A 13,474-nucleotide genomic window follows, 5' to 3' on the forward strand; every position below is an offset into this window, starting at 1 on the left:
CCATAGACCAGCCCAAATTTTGTTACTTTCGTGACCACAGAGGAGTTTCAGTCAGTGGCTAGATAATATATAGCCCTTCGAGTGGCTTAAAGTGTGGTTTCCAGGAACAACCTAGCCTTGTTCCCAGCACCCTCCGTGGAAAGAGGGCCCAGCCCAACAAATGGCTCGCTGTTCCTTCCGTCACATTCTCGAATTCTCTCTACGAACGAATCTCGTTCGAGGCTCTTATTATCGGTCCCTTGGCGTTCCCAGCCGCGGATACTTTCATGGGTTTGGTCATGCAACACGTGTTACTTTCGAGGTAACCAGCGCGATGGACGCGGCGAATCGCGCTCGGGGCACGTATCTCTACGTGTTTCGCCGTGCGTTGTTGCGGGGACGTGTAAATCTAGGCGGTTTACTGCACACGTGCATCGCGGACGCTATGCAACAGCGTCGCGAGACAAATTTATATGCAGAACGGTTGGACTTTAATAGTACGCCGCGTCGCGAAAATCTTGTACAAACAGCGTCTTCTGCGATGCAGCTCGCGCACAATTGCGTCTACGTTTCTCTGTACGTGAATTCACGTTTAATTTCTGCCGTGGAAGCAGCTGGCTCGAGGGGAAGTATGACTTCGAACTTTGAACCTAATTCTTAGGTGGAGCACTGTGGAGGGTCTATTCTAGAGTCTAGAGAAATGAGATTACATGTGGTTTATATAATTGAGCCATTCAGGTGGCTAATTAAGTCCACTTTTTCTACGAATTTTACTTTTATCACCAAGGCAGTTGAGTAATAGTGAGCTTTTCAAGAATTGAAAAATTTGTTTCCATAGTTATACCTACTATGAAAAAATAATAAAACTGTATATGATTGATAAGTAATATTCAATATATTTCTGAAGCCATTTTGACAATTTTTAATTTACTGTAGTAGGTTACTTTAGTTGTCTACTTTAAGCTAATTATTTATCGTACTGTCACTTTTCTCTACTTCTTGTTTGATGTATATAGACTTTGATCAGTATGACATCTGAACGACTCGATTATCAAGTTAATTTTCATTTCACAATTTTTTATCGACCTGGTGTTTGAAGAGATTAATGAATACCAACCAGGTAAAGAGACAGTGCATACCGAAGTTTTTCTGTTTCTGCTCTTCCTGCTCTTCCTGCTCAGACTAAAGAGCTACTATTTGCATATGCAGATGAACTGTTATTACAAGCTTCTAATAGTCATATATCATGCGTAACGTTGTTGCACAGACAGTCACCTATTTCTTTTACCCAGTCACGAGCCAGAGCCGTGACAAGATTCTTCGACTATACCAATCGATCACCAGAGTGAATCATTAGCATGCCAACGAAGCTTGGAAACGCGTTTTCCACTTGTCATCTTCCCTCGACTGGACAGGATGATCCAACTGCGATCATTCTGTTTTCCAAGGGTTAGAATCGCCTGGTGTCTGGACAGAATACTCGAAGCGCGTAAAACTTTATCGCAAAATCAATTCCAGGTCGTAATCGATACGCAAATATCGCCGCGATAACACCTCGACCGAAGGCATCGAATCTCGATAGCTCGGATGAAAGGCACTCGACTCCCACTCGGCGGATGGGAGATACACCAGCCTTTCGAATCACCGTGTTTGCGCATTCATTAGGCGAGATAATCGATAGCTGGCGATTGTCTGACCCCCATGAATCGAGATCACCGTGTTTGGTCACCGTCTCTGTCCTGAATCCTGAAAGTTGAGCGCATACAGTCGGACGCAATTTAGATTCAGCTGTGTAACGTGGAATGCAAACTCCGAGAAACAGTTCCGCCGAACTTCCCTTGCCTTGGCATTAGTTTTCCATTAATTTTCCAGCTCGAAAGTTTTAAATTCTCCCTCGCTAATTTATACAGCGTGTATCTAGCGAAATGGAATTATTCGGAATTTTTAAACGAAATACGCGTAATTGTTCAGAATGGGAAGAACGCAACTGCATGGTTCGCGGTAATAGGTGCAATCAATTATTTCATCTATCAAGTAGGTATGTTTCGTATTCATGCATACAAGTCGTTAATAGCCCGTCATCTCGCCATGCTCTCCAGGCTCAAACATCATCAATTAGGTTCTCCTTTTTGGAGTAATTTAGACATTACTCGTTCTTCGCGGAGACTCTGTTCGTTCGCGCAGCAGGTGTCTTTTCGAAACTTCCTTTTTCCTGTTTTGCAAGCAGCATCGTGGCGAATTCTCGCAAGGAAAGCTCAAGTGTGGCTCTGGTAAGAACAGCAGCCGCGCCTCTGCGGCGTTGCCGTTTAATCATTTGCGCTCGACTCGATGATCAATCACCCACGAGCCTCTAATACACGCAATTCGTCATTAGCACTTGGTAGTCGACTGTCTGAGAATTGTGCAACATATGTACGCAGAAACTGAGCCGCGTATTAGGTCATCTCCATAAGCAATTCGACTTCCTTTGGAGGATTGAGGTGTGAATACACTAATTTTTCTTGGGCATTTGTCAGACAGGGCTTTAGCAATGATTAATTGAATGGAGGATAGGAATTCTGCTTGTTTAAGACTTTTTGCTGATCGGACTGCATTCTGTTCACCTCGTTGTGCATTTTGTTTGCTTGGATCCTGTCCAAGTGGTTTTGTAAATTTTGAACATTGGCAAGGTTGGTTGAAAGGTTTTCTTTAAGTGAAAGTGGAGTGAATATATTTTATTCAGAATATTATACACATTCTTAGGTATTTCAGGTTCACTTTTAGATATCTAACACTTTGGTGGAACCATTTCTTACTTTCTTCTTCGTTTTTATTATCTTCTTGCAATAAGAGCTTTGTGTCAATACTGTTCTATTTTTCTCGTTGCCTAGAATTATTTTTTCATTTCTTAAATACAGTGGTAGTTATTTAAAATACTACAAATTATAGGTATTATACAAAATTTGTCTAATACACTAAACAGGACAGAAAGTATTACTATGTTATTCTCATAAAAATGTCTCCCAAGGCAACATAGTTCCCGAGACACAAACAGTGTCATTTTATCACAGAATGCCCTACTTTTACAAAGTATAAAAAAAGAAAGTTATTTCAAGACATATAACTTCAAAAACCCCATCAATATCTGAGCTTCATTTTCCCACGAATTACATTTCTGAAAACCCCTGCTTTCTTCCATAGCTACACAATGCACTCTGGTTTCGAGTTCGTTCCCAACTCGCTGAGTCAAGATTCCACTGCATCAGAATCTATCTAAACTGTCTCGAAAGACAGCTCAACGATGACGTAGCCGCGACACGGACCCAGGCGGTTAGGTCAGCGTCGAAGGTACAATTGCGCAACGTTTGATAGTAAACTGCAGGAAACGATAAAACGCGACGCCAGTCCTCTCGAGCCATTACTCCAATGGATGCAGAATGCAGACGTAACGTGGCAACAGCGCGCGGAAATCATTCATTGAGCAGAGAGCCCAGAGCCGCCAGCTCGTCGGCTGTTGCTGTTGTTGCTCTTGCTGCGGGAACTTTGGTCGAGGGTTCCTGGTCGTTCGACGGGGCGGCAAGGGGGACGTTGTAATTCGACGTCTGCGATGCTTCTTCGGAGTCCTCGAGGCACCGCAGCTAATAGGATGCTCCGCCGTTTCGTGGATTCGTATCGGTGCTCTCGTCGCTGCTTCAGTTTCGTTCGAGGCGGAGACCCTCGCCAGACTTCGATTCGCGGTCAGCTCGTGCCGGGGATGCCGCGATCGCGAGCTGATTTACGCGACGAATGCTCGCGTGAATTTATGCTCTGCAGTGGATCGTGCAAGGCTTGCAGAGCTTCGCTGCTGCGCGATGCTTCCGTGAGCAGAGGGAGCTTGTAATAAATTAAGAGAAATTTGTGGGGCTCCTTGGCGAAACTGTGATTTTTCACGAATTTAGGGCTCTAAAGGAGTAGATGAAAGCTTGGAAATTGTGGTACAAATGGAGTAACTTTGGTCAACCTATCTATAATACTTTGTCTGAGTACAAATTTTAGGCTGAGTCCTTTTTTATTTTATTCATTTAATGGGAATCAAAGTTTGTTATTCAGTTGTTGGAATATAATCTTAATTTATTGTATAGTTAAAATTGTTATTCATAATCGATATCGTGTTATATAATTTCTAATTTAAGGTGGGTTGCGTTTTTCAAGCTTTAATCGTACTCTTTTAGTGGGTCTGTGATGTAAGGTCTATATGTGGATTATTTTTCATTATGAGGATGCAAATTGTTACATGAACCCGTTATTGACCCTTTCATTGAGTTGGTTCTATTCTTCTATCAACACTGAGGAGACTTCTGTGTTTCTCATTGACCTCATGTATTTTTAGACCGCTCCGTAAACAGTGTCGAGTAGAAATTACCAGTTGTAATTGCCAATACATCATGACATTAATTCTAATTATCTCTTCTTGCAAACCTGTAGACTCTCGTAGTTTATGTCCAATTGACTTACTTAACTTTTGGGTCAAAACTTCTCCTTTGTAATCTTTTTCATACCCTTTGAGCTGTAGGTAGGTTTTATGTTTTCTATGCTTCTAATGCAAAAGTTACATATTTTTCATAAAATTGAATTTATGCCTTGAGATTCACGAAGCAGTAGATGTAATTTGTATTTTTAGCAGAAGGAGATTAAACTAGAAAAATTTCCTCCTTAAAACACGAGAATACCATAACAGAAAAATCCATACAAAATTGAGATTCCAAACTTCAAAGTCAATATCTAAAAAGAGAAAAAAGAAGGAAAATAGGTGACTTATTTTGTCTCGCTTTGGATTTCTAAAGTCACAAATTTCTAAAGCACACCATTCACAACATAGACCCCAGGATTTGTTTTCTAGAGACCCCGTGTTGGAACTAGGTCATAGAAATTGCATTCCAAACCCTGCTTGCTTTTCCTTTCGCGAACGTACCGTAAAGGGACGAGGTATTTTGGGTCGGGCTATTTAGCTGGCTACCGTCGCTGTAAATCCATGGAATTGATCCCGAAGCCCTCTATCCTGCACCGTTCGGCCTTGAACTTGATACCTATACCTACCTGGATTTTATTGTCGTTGCTCCGAGCAGAGAAGGAAACGTCACGGTCCGTGTAATAGCTTCTGACGTCAGCTAGCCGCGAGGACGATAGGGAAAAATATTTTAATAGGCCTATTGAAGGTCGATGCTGCTCTAATCAAGGATTTATTAATATCACGCAGCTCAAAGCGATTAGAGGATCCCATATGGGGCGATCAATGCTTTATAGTCTGTATAACTGTAAGATGAGGATCTGTGCTATGAATAATGATAGCAGGTAATTTTACTACGATCCGTCTGATACTTTTTTCAGAAAAAAGTTATTGTGATTATTTTGTTTGGAGCATTTTGAAATTCTGAAGTATCACAATTTTCAATTTTTCAAGTGGTTCAATTTCTTTTTAAATTTCTCAATATTAGAAACTTTTGAAGCAAGTTCATTTATTCTAATTTTCTGATTCCCATTTCTAAAATAAAATTATTTATAGACTTAAATTGTGTAATTTAAGTGAAGGAAAATTTAAATGACTGTAAAGTCATAGATGTATCAATGCTTGCATCAGCTCTCATTGATATCCTCCCCTCTCAAGTAACCAAAAACCAAGTTCTTCACTTTCCCCGCTTAAGGCAGCAATTTTCTCCACAAAACAGGGAAAGGATGGAACTCTACACGCAACTTGAGCTTTTTAGTCGTACTCGAATTCAAAGACCCATGGAAGAATCCTGCACTCTCTCTCGGCGAGGTCTTTGAACGCGACTTGAAGAGGCACTTGGCTTCGAAACGAAACAACCCAAACTTTCTTCCTCGAGCCACAACATAATTTCCCTGGAGAAAAGATAAAGCAGATAGGCCAGGGAAACTTAATTTTCAAGCTCTAGCGACGTATGAATCAGTGAACGCTTAATTCTGTGGTTATAAGGCAAAGCAACCTATGTCACATTTTGAAAAAGATCAAGTCAAGGCCTTAATTAACATCCAGAATATATATTTATAGTTTTAGAAAGAAGAAAGGTGTTAAAAGAATTGTTTCATCCAGAAATCTGGTTGTAAGGCAAAGCGACCTATGTCACATTTTCAGAAAATTCGCATTAAATTCTTAATTAACATCTAGAATATGGAATCTATATTTCCAGAAAGAAAAAGGGACATTAAAAGGACTTTCTCACCTAAAAATAAGGATTCAAGAAGACACAAGTCCATAAGACAGTACTGAAACTAAAAGCTTCAAATGGCAATATCTCGAAAACAGAAACATATGACTTAGGTCGTTTTGCCTTCCACGGAAATGAGGGATCAAGAAGACACAAGTCCATAAGATAATATTGAAGTTGAAAACTTCAAACGCCAATATCTCGAGAGCAAAAGCATGTGCCTAAGGTCATTTTGCCTTGCAGCCACGGAATCATTCGGCCAGTGGGCGAAAAACGACGCCCGAGCGAACTCTGGTCGAAAGTAATTCATGAAAATACAATCTTCCACTTTTCGCTTCGCCGAGGCGGAAACGTTTCCTGGTGGCCTCTGTGCTCGGGAACAGGTGCGTTATTTCCGTAATCGAGGGCGCAATCGGCCCTCCCTTTATCCTCCATTCTTCCGGTTCCGCGTGAAAGATGGTCCTCCGAGTGGGTCGTAGCCAGTGGAAGAGCTGGGGCCAAGAAACGCGGCTCATAGAAGATTCATCGTTTAATTTCGCGGGCTTGTGTGCCACGGAAAAGACGGCCTGCGGAGGGAGAGTTGCTTGGCCGCCTATTCGCGAGATCTGCGATCGTGGCTTTTTCACGTAGCCCCGGGCCTCGTTTAAGTCTGACGACTTGCAACGACTTTGGCGACATGTTGCACCCTTAGGATCGCGAAACTCGCTCCCCTTGAGGGAGCCTCGTCAAAAGAACGTGGGAGGGACGCTGACCGAGAGGTCGACGATTCTCTCCTAGGGAATTTATCATTTATAGAATTTACTCGCTACAGTCGCCTCTAAATTGTGGAGTCTTACCTCACTCTTAACTCATTTACCGTCTAATTTGCAAGGGAAATTTCCTCGTCGAAGTTCCTCTGCGTGCAACACTCGCGATGTCAGGGTAGAGCCAGAGTCGGTATCGTATTTTTTCAAAAGCAATCGACTCATCGATGAACAAACAGGCGCGTGGTCGACGTCGTTTGAGACACTGTGCAGGGGCTAATGGTTTCATTCATGCGATTCGTGGGGTGGTAAAATGGGTGCTAGTGGCGCGGTTCTGGCGAAGAATGCGTCTCGTCGCGTCTCGAAAGTTTGCTCAGTCTTGCATGGAATCGATTAATCTCCGCGGGTCTGCAACATCGCCTAGCCACGTCCCTCGCGTGGAATGTCAAGGCTGTTCCTCGAGGCGAGCAGCATAAATTCGTACAGCAGAACGGTAAACACACGTACACATGCGCGTGTATATTGGTGTGTATGTACACGGTGGCTCCATTGTGTTATCAATGGAAGGAGCGACGGTTTATAGGCGGATGAGATCATCAATCTCGCGATCATAGTTGAGCCGCGAAAGCCACGATCTGGTCAACGTTCGACGCCTCTTGCGCGATCCTTTCCACTCTTTCTTTATACGCGCGTGCAACTGGCCGTCTGTAAATCACGCCTTCTCGTATTCCTTTTAGCCCCTTCAACACGCGCCAGAATTTGTTTGCCTGTCGAGGTCTCGCAGGGATCGTGAAAGATATTGACGATCGACTCGGTGCACTCTTTTTCGCCGACCTTCGGGGTAGATTTATGTAATTGGTTTTTCTGCTTTTTCTGCGTTTGAAGGATTTTCAAGCGAAATTTTTAGATTATCAAATTGGGGGAAGATTGAAATTCATAATGTAGATGTCATATATTGTTTTGTTCATTTTTGTGCAAACTTGTGGATTGTTGATAGTTTTGTATGATTGTGAATTGTGGATTGTTTTGTATACAGGAGTAAGTAACTTTATTTGTTCTTATAATTATGGAAAAGAATATCACATATACGGGGTAGTTAACGACAGATGTTAGAAATTTTAAGAGGTGATTCGACATGCTAAAATAAAATCAAAATGGAAACAGATAAATTTATGCATGGTGTCTTGTTTCGAAATTATCATATGGCGAGAAGATAGCTAAAATTTGTCTGATTCTGGACATATTCTACTGATTCTATTGATGTCTGACTTGGAACTTATTCTACTGATTCTATTGATGTCTGATTTGGAACTTATTCTACTGACTTCGTCATGTCTGACATTGATACTAATTCTACTTACTCCGCTGTGTCTAGCTTGAGACTAATTCTACTGATTTCGCTATCTCTTATCTGCTTAATACACGCAGCAGTAGAATAAGTCACTAATCAGACACACTTCACACTTAATTTAAATGTTCCTTAAATGATTAATAATTTAGAAATTAATCTTTAAACACAGCTTCGTCTGCCTTCATTTTCGTCTTATTTTAACATGTAGAACCATCCCTAAAATTTCTAACACCTGTCGTGTTAATAGTGGTAGTGATATTCTTAATCCTATTTCCCATTATCCTAATTGAAGAATAAATATCTAGATCACATGAAGGGCCTCAGAAAATGATTTAAAAACATCTTCGCAAATGCTGCTAGAATTTAATGATAGAAGTATCACTATCGATGGACTGGTTAAATAATTCCAAATAGAAACATAACTCCATATGCCTGATAGTCTGAAATTTATAACAGAAAACAAGTATTCACGAAACCATCTGTCGAATATGAATATCGAGAGATGAATATCTTCAACGTTGTTGCTATTTTCCCTGGTGTGGTGTTCGGTATCGATCATTTGCCTCTCGTTACACGGGGACAATTTGTCCGTAATTTTCCATGCACCCTCCGACAGACGAGCGGAGCCTCACGACAACAAGCTGTCGCGGGCAGGTGTTTGACTTCTGGCCAGTGCCTTGCCTTCGAACAAAGAAAATTTTTAGTTCCATTTAATAGAATATTTCAATTTTTGTTAGAAATTGAAACTAAATGGATTAGTATTTTAATGCATCTTGTCTATCATGCATCTGTGATTTCAGTTTCTGGATTATGATGGTACTTTAATACTAAAATTATTAATACTATGCACTAAGCTAATACTAAAATTATTTAACCCTCACCTAGCCACTGTCGAATCATGTTTGACTGCGTGTTGTTTTCACGGAGTAATAATTCCAAACACATAGATAAAATATTATTTTACCTAAAGGATTCGATCACGCTATTAGTGTCCTCCATGCTCAGTTATCCACGTGGAAACGTGGTTCAATCTTCCTTCATACTGAATGTACGCCTTGATAATGGCAGAAATTGGAACGAACCAGTTCTCTTTTGTTTTCCCTGGTTTTATGTTCAATTACTGCTGACAAAATCGTCTCTAGCGAAATTCGGTGTTTCGTTCGAGGCTCGGTCAAAGTAAATTCAATTGAGCCGACACGAACGAGGGATCAAAGCGTCGAAGGCGAAGTTGCAGCTGGAATGTCGCGCGAGACACGCTCTTCCAGCGATATTCGTTAACGTGCTTGCGCGGGAAAGTTAAGCTTCTTCCCTCTCTTTGTGCATAGTTGAGTATCCAGAGCAGCCAGGTGAACGATGCCTCCTGCTCGCTCCAGGTTGTCGTTTACCCAAGGGTGTTAATTTTAGTTGCGATACCCGCCGGTTATTGACCAACCAGAGAAAAAGGGTGAACATCCAAGGGTCTGTGATCAATAATCTGAAATAGGGATGATTTGTTTTAACTTGTGAAAAAATTTGAAAATTTACAAATTTTAATTTATGCGATTTCAAAAATTGAAATTTAAATTCAGGTTCAAATATTCAAATATTCTAATGTGTAAATATTTAAGTTTTCAAATTCAAATTCAAATTCAAATTTAAATTTAAATTCAAATTCAAATATTGAAACATTCTAATGTGTGAATATTTAAGTTCTCAATTTTTTACATTTTCATAATATCTAGCTACTCAGCTTACAGCACTCTTAACCTTTTAAATTATCAAATTTTACAAACTTTAATTTTTCAAATATTTAATATTCAGATGGGTATTTAAAATTGTGAATTTTCATTTGTTTAAATCCTTCTGAGGAACTAAGGCGCATGTAGTTGCTTCAATTGTTAATGCCACTTAAGCTATTGGTAATGTACCCCCAAGAGGGGTATTGGCGTTCTTGGCTTGACGAGTTCTACAAACTGGAAAAGATTCATTAATAAGTGAGCGTCACACTTGGGGAGTTCTCCTTGTGAGGCAGTTTACTGTGCATGAACTTCACTAAAGGAAGGTTCAGTGTATATATCTTTAATTTGCAGCTGGTGTGGCGTATTGGACTCACTATAATTTCAGTACGGTAAATTATTTACAGCGGTACGTGCACAGAACGTTCACAATTTTTCTGTTTACTAGCTTCTACGAGTTACTTATCTATACAGAGTGTTCGTTAATAGATACTCGAAATTTCCAGGAGTAGATTTACATGTCCCACGTTTTTCTTATTTTTCGCACGATTCGATCACAAAATATCGTATAACAAAAAAGAACTAAGCATTCCTATACTTCGTTCACTGGGAGAACGCAGTTGTCGGTTGACGAGTTTTCGTACCCTTTGCGCAGTTCACGCCTACGCTCATTAGTTATTGGCTCTGTCACTCCCGAGCACATCCCTACCCATGAACCCCTTGTTGGGCCCTTGGAGGTCCTACCATTTCTAAAGAAAGTCACTTCTTCAAGTGTTAGCGCATAAACGGTGTGAAAGAAATTTTGAGCAAGCAAACGATATTCTTTCAGATTTTAGTTTTCTCCGAAAGTATTAATGCGGCTCTGTTAGCAAATAAAAATCTTCTTGAATATCGTCTCTGTCGACCGAAAACGTACTGGTACTAGTCAGAATTCTTACTGCGCTGCAATACCATAAACGACCCTAGATTTCCCGTGTCATAAACTACCTGGTCGCATCGAACATTTTGTAGGAAATCCAGGAAACAGTTCTACCGTTGCTGTTTCTTTAGAATCAAATAAGCTGTGGATTCTTATACATTGATATCTCAATAAATATTGTTTCTTAATAGAGAGAAACATTTGTTTCATTTGGACACTAGGTATACAGAGTAGAAAGAAGCAAGGCGTGTCCTTTTAGGCTCTTGAATCCTTCACCAATCTCAGTGGAAAAGTCAGTCGGGGCAATGGAAGCCATCTGCGTGAAACGACTGCGTTCTCTCAGTGAACGCAGTATAGACACATGTTCATCCAAACATTTTTCATAGTCCAGGTATCTAAAACCTATTCTCAAAAATTGCCCCACATATTTGGAAACACCCTGCTTCCCATTTTCTCCTTTCGAAGATTCACCCCCAATATCTGTCAGCCAAAAGATCCCCCACGTATTTATTTATTCCCATCGTGTTTACAGCATGAATATTCACGAGGCAACGTTCGAGGCTGTTGTCTCCCGATTTAACGTTCGGTTTTCCCTCTTATTATTCGGCTGCTGGTATAATAGGTAATTCTGGGAAACGCCTGCGCGCGGGCGCGCGTGCACAATAGGTTCTCGTGAAAAGCCTGTCGCGTCTGGCTCCGTCTATTAACGCTTGGTTGATAATGTTAGTCATTGTCCAACGAGGATGGCGTGTCGACATCGGAGCTTTTCACGCGGCCGCACGAGGAGTCATCGTTTACGTCACCCGTCGTAGAAATCAACACAATCAACGGATGAGCGTGTTGCAATTACTAGGAAGGCGACTGCCAGTGTCGCGGTGAGAATAAATTCCTCGAAGAACGAGTTTCCTCGAGGTCCAATCGATGCGGTCATACGAGCGATCAACGAAGAATCCATAAATTTCCTCAATTATTCATCGACGGGCTATTTGTCAGATTTCCTCGTCGTTGGGAACTTACTTTGCCCGCGTTTACGACCGTTAAATCGTCTTAAGAGTTCTTGTTTCATATAACTGCTGTACTTTTTTCCGGTTTCATGAATTTCAAGGAGCTTGGGCGTTGGAGAACTTTGAAATTCTCCTTTTTTCTTTTCAAGCGTTTCATGGCTTTAGAATGCCATTCGACGGCGTCAGAGAAGTGGCTGCAGAACCAGTTTTTGGATGATATCATTATATCCAAAATGGTGCATTAGTAGGGATCGTTTTTTTTAATAGATTATAGCATATAAAGACGATGCTTTTAGGTAGAGCACTCGATAATTTGTAAGAGGAAAATATTACAAGAAGAATGATAATTTGTGAGTTGAAACAGTAGTTAAGTTTACTGCATACCTATTTAGGTTTTTATATCAGTAGTCAGTGTTTATGGAAAAATGATAAATAATGATCAGAAAACAAGCTGAAGTAACTTTTTATGAACATTAAAACTGCATTGGCTCAGCTCTTGTTAATGTCGAGGAAGAACGATTCATCTATTTATTCGTCTTTTTAAATACATATTGAGGTATCCTAATTTATCAACATTTATCCTAACACCATTAGCTCTATGCCATACACTTCTATATACAGGTGTACTTATCACCATGTGTAACAGTCTGTTGAAACTCAGTAGGTATTAGAGTAGCAGCTTTGTCATGTCACAATATACCAAAACATAGTATAAAAGATTCCTCATGATTCGAGAATGAACGATCCTTCTCGACGTTGATCCAATATAAGCGGATGAAGTTGGAACATTTATAATTGGATTTTTTCAGTTTCTTTTATGACACAGAATTTCTGTACATAGACACTTTATAAAAACTAAGTGCAAAAAAGTTTGCCACTCGCAAATTATAATTTTTCTTGCTATTTCCTGATCACACAGCATTGGATCTTTTAGAGGGAAACAAGAATGTTATGAGACTTGAGATGGTTTTCTAGATACGTACCTTTTTGTCTAAGAGACTACACACTTTTTAGAAAAGTGCACTTTGGAAAATAGTGTAGTTAAAAATCTGATGAAATGAATAATTAGAAAAGAAGAGGCAGAAGTATTTTTAATGGGATTAAATGTGCTGCAGTTGAGGCATCTGAATTGTTGAAGACTTTTATTTAAACTTGGAATCCTAGATAAAAAATGATTGACCGTATAAGATAGTACGTAGCAGAAAAGTCATTCACGCTTCGTCGCGCAAGCAATTAAATAGATTGAATTATCTTGGTCTTGGAAATAAGATGTGCCACGCTGCTTCTTTCCATTTATTTCTCGTTCCATTCCTACAGTAATTACACTTGTTAGCCGAGCATTAACCAGTTTCGTTTGCGTAAGATGATCCAAAAGCTCTTTCAACTTTCGCGGTTTTGGCACAAGAGAAATCGTGTGTGCTCTATTTTATTATTTTTGCCTATTTTTCTATAGAAAAAATTGAATACAGTTTTTCTACTTGTGGAAGCTTGGCCACCAAAAAAACAGGTTGAATAACGCGCCAAAGAGTGTTTATTTATTCAGCTAACCAACTACATACAAAAAAGTGAGACCATGTT

The 13,474-nt window shown here is 40.2% G+C and overlaps 2 protein-coding genes and 1 long non-coding RNA gene across 9 annotated transcripts in view; 2 read left to right on the forward strand and 1 right to left on the reverse strand.

The window, feature by feature from the left end:
* LOC143178039 (F-box only protein 7) overlaps positions 1 to 13,474 on the forward strand; it is a 91,978-nt gene that overhangs the window by 52,543 nt on the left and 25,961 nt on the right. The window lies entirely within an intron of this gene.
* Positions 1 to 13,474, forward strand: part of LOC143178038 (phosphatase and actin regulator 2) — a 309,101-nt gene that overhangs the window by 41,679 nt on the left and 253,948 nt on the right. The gene's annotated exons all lie outside the window — the stretch shown is intronic.
* LOC143178221 (uncharacterized) lies at positions 8,560 to 9,210 on the reverse strand. The gene is made up of 2 exons (XR_013001741.1): positions 9,140 to 9,210; positions 8,560 to 8,939 (listed from the first exon to the last, which is right to left on the reverse strand). It is a non-coding gene; the product is annotated as an uncharacterized LOC143178221 (long non-coding RNA).

The sequence above is a fragment of the Calliopsis andreniformis genome, chromosome 4 (genome assembly GCF_051401765.1).
Source record: "Calliopsis andreniformis isolate RMS-2024a chromosome 4, iyCalAndr_principal, whole genome shotgun sequence".
Lineage (NCBI taxonomy): Eukaryota > Metazoa > Arthropoda > Insecta > Hymenoptera > Andrenidae > Calliopsis > Calliopsis andreniformis.